The sequence below is a fragment of the Schistocerca serialis genome, chromosome 2 (assembly GCF_023864345.2).
Source record: "Schistocerca serialis cubense isolate TAMUIC-IGC-003099 chromosome 2, iqSchSeri2.2, whole genome shotgun sequence".
NCBI classification, from domain to species: Eukaryota; Metazoa; Arthropoda; class Insecta; order Orthoptera; family Acrididae; genus Schistocerca; species Schistocerca serialis.
The window spans coordinates 998,076,968-998,080,522 of NC_064639.1; the positions used below are offsets into that span (position 1 = coordinate 998,076,968).

A 3,555-nucleotide genomic window follows, 5' to 3' on the forward strand; every position below is an offset into this window, starting at 1 on the left:
AGAACATTCCACCAAGTAACAACAGTACCAGATCTAGTTCATGCACAACATAACATGTACTTCTTAAAACACTATCATTATATTCTGAACTTCCTATGAATCGAACATAAATCGTTATTCTTAAAAGATGTACAAGAAATTTCGCAAGTACCCCAAAGAAGTGACTCAGAGGCGTACTGGAAACAATGTGTTATTCTAAAAGGTGCCTGCTTGATAGCCCTTTCATTTCCTCTCAACTTGGTTTTCATGATTTTTAATATTTATTTTACTAATATCTTTGAGATCTTGCAATATCCATTTTCAATGTTTCGATGCTAATAGTTTGCTAAACCACTGCATCGGTAGTAGGTCTTTGGAGTGTAGGTTGGCCATCAGCCCATAACATTTGATTATTCTTTGGTGGCTAGCAAGCAGTGTGAGTGCCTTGTTCGAAAGAAGTCAGCCATTATTCTCGTTGTGTTTCTGCTGTACAGTACATTGCAGAATTAAGACGCCTTTGGTTCGGTTGTTTCTGAGGGTGCATGCTGTTCTGGCGAAGTTACTTCTGTTTGGTGTAGAGCCATGTTACTGAATAGTGTGAGAGATGTGAGGTAAGATCAGTCCACTTTAAATTTTGTACTGAAGTGCAGTTTACAGGGTGAGATTTCTGTGTTTGTTAATTCGTGTTGCTCAGCGCACTGGTATCCTACCGCGTGCTTGCGCGCAGGGGAATTGGTCTGGCGAATTTGCGAATTAGTAAGTCCTCGGGGGCTGGATACTGAATTATTTCTAATTTCACTTCATTATCTACTACCTTATCTTCTGCTATGTCAGCTGTTCAAGGAGAGTAAGGCTATACATGTACTGACGATTTCGAATTACCTGCTCAATATGATCGTTTTGTAATGAGATGTATGTTTTGTTACTGTGAAAGAGTATGTATACTGTGTTCATCGTTTTTCAGGTTCATCACATCACTACTTAAATCATGTATGTTGCGACGTTCTGCAAACAAGTTTACCTAAATGTGGCACGTTGCAAAGCTGACATTTTATCTTGTTGTGGAACTGAAGAACGTTCCCCCAAGTTTTTTCATGAACAGTCATTCAGTCACAGAATGTGCACTGTTTTTCGTTAAACTCTAAACAGAAAGATTATTTAAGTGTAAGATGACACTTGTTAGCCTATTTTCTCGTTTCTTTACCGAGTATTCGGATTAATTAGTAAGTCTTATTCCTTTTTCTTCCATTATATTCTGGAAATCTGGCTATGTGAGAAGATCGACCAGGTGTGCTTGTTATTGAGATACTGCAGAACAGATCATTCCTGCTCCAGCAAACACCTGTATCCAAGCAACGGCATCGGAGTGATGTATTGGAATGGTGTGGAAGAGTAAATACAAATACGATCAGGAACGAGTACAGAGCAGATTGGGTGCGTGGACTCGTACCAATGAACACCGCTCGGCTCCTAATTTCCCAGGCGGCCGTTGAGACTAAATTATATCTGTCACTGTTTGCTGCAGGAGAATTGCGTCGATGGCGTTGGTCTCACTGGGAATGGAGCACCCCCCCTCCCCCCCCCCCCCCTCCAGCTTGTCGCATGGGAGGGATGGGAGATGAAAGGATAAGTGTAGGGCAAGGGGAAAGCAACAGGCATAAACGCAATAGTGGTGAACATGGGAGCCGCAGGGTTCGCGGAACCTCTCAGTTTCAGCATCTTCATGGGTCTTAAGTTTCAAATAGTCTGCAACTGCATCTACACACGTACACCGAGAGCTGCCGCAGAGTGATTCTCTTCTGCTACTTCTGTTTGAGAGTATAGTTTCCAGTGCTTATCTGTATCCTCTGTGTTTCGCAGCTCTGTTTCAATGTTAGTCGTATCTCGTAAATGCTTTACCTTTACAAGACTCATTATTGTGGCTCTTGATTTACAACTATCACTCTAGTGGCCGTTAGAAATCTGTATTAGGAAGCAGCCAGCAATTTGGTCCCAGGACTCACGCTTACTGATGTGATGTTAAAACTAAAGAATTCGAAGAGAGCCGGCCGGGGTGGCCGAGCGGTTCTAGGCGCTACAGTCTGGAACCGCGCTACCGCTACGGTCGCAGGTTTGAATCCTGCCTCGGGCATGGACGAGTGTGAAGTCCTTAGGTTAGTTTGGTTTAAGTAGTTTTAAGTTCTAGGGAACTGATGAGCTCAGCAGTTAAGTCTCATAGTGCTCAGAGCCATTTTTTGAATTTGAAGAGAAATAGGAACCTAAAACTCAAAGAGGTTCGACGCCGTTGTTCTCCTGAGGCTGAGTCAAGTTACTAAAACTTTTATTTTTATTTTTGGCCAACTTTAGCACATTGTTAAGTCTTGTAAATTAATTGTTAAGTCTTGTAAGTTAATTGTTAAGTCTTGTAAATTAATTGTTAAGTCTTGTAAATTAATTGTTAAGTCTTGTAAATTAATTGTTAAGTCTTGTAAATTAATTGTTAAGTCTTGAAAATTCATTGAATTGTGGGTGAAGCCCGACCAATAGGCAGTACATGCATTGAGCGAAAATAATAGTGCATTGAGAACGGCTAGCTTCTAGCCGAAATCTAGATCTGAACAATAAAATTTAAAAAGGACGACTGACCACTGCAATCTATAATTTACAAGTCAATATAACAGTCGCAACAGTTTTCTGAGTGGAAGGTAACCTGACATTGTTTTGTTAAGTGTAATGTATAGTTATGGCATAAATAAAAAATTAAATACCAAGGCATCATCAGATTCATCGCCCACTCAACTGATTAAATGTAGTAGAACGAAAAACCAGTCCAAGTTGCAAATTTTTACTTTTTATTCATTCGACGACTAGTTTCGGACCGAGACCCATTTTCAGATCATCATAACATAGCAGAAAATGGCATTTCCGAAGATGTCAAAAACGTGTATCGAACATTTACAGTGCATACAGGTAACTGTTATCTGTATGCGCTGTAAATGTTCATTGCTTATTTTTGATATCTTTGGAAATGCCATCTTCGACTATGGCAAAACTCCGAACAGGCCTTGGAAAGCCCAACGGTACCGACCGGCCGGCGTGCCATCAACCCACAGGCGTCACTGGATGCAGATATAGAGGGGATTGTGCTCATCACACCGCTCTCCCGGCCGTATGTCAGTTTACGACACCGGAGCCGCTACTTCTCAATCAAGTAGCTCCTCAGTTTGTCTCTGAAGGGCTGAATGCACCCCACTTGCCAACAGCGCTCGGCAGACCAGATGGTCACCCATCCAATTGCTAACCAAGCCCGACAGCGCTTAACTTCGGTCATCTGACGGGACCCCGTGTCACCACTGCGGCAAGGCCGTTGGCTTCGACTATATGAAGATGATTTGAAAATGGGTCTCGGCCCGAAACTAGTCATCGAATGAATAAAAAGAAAAAATGGCAACTTCGTCTTGTTTTTCGTTCTACTAATTACCAGATGTTGCTGACCCAAGCTACTCCGGCGTGCTGTGAGTTCCTAAGTGATTAGATACAGGTCTAACCCTCATTGTCTTGTCATGTTACCTACACAATAAGCGCGGTGGAGGTAGT

General features: G+C 42.0%; 1 pseudogene; it reads right to left on the minus strand.

The window, feature by feature from the left end:
- Window positions 1-3,212: 3,212 nt before the first annotated feature.
- Window positions 3,213-3,330, minus strand: LOC126459005 (5S ribosomal RNA; annotated as a pseudogene).
- Between the last annotated feature and the right edge of the window lie 225 nt (window positions 3,331-3,555).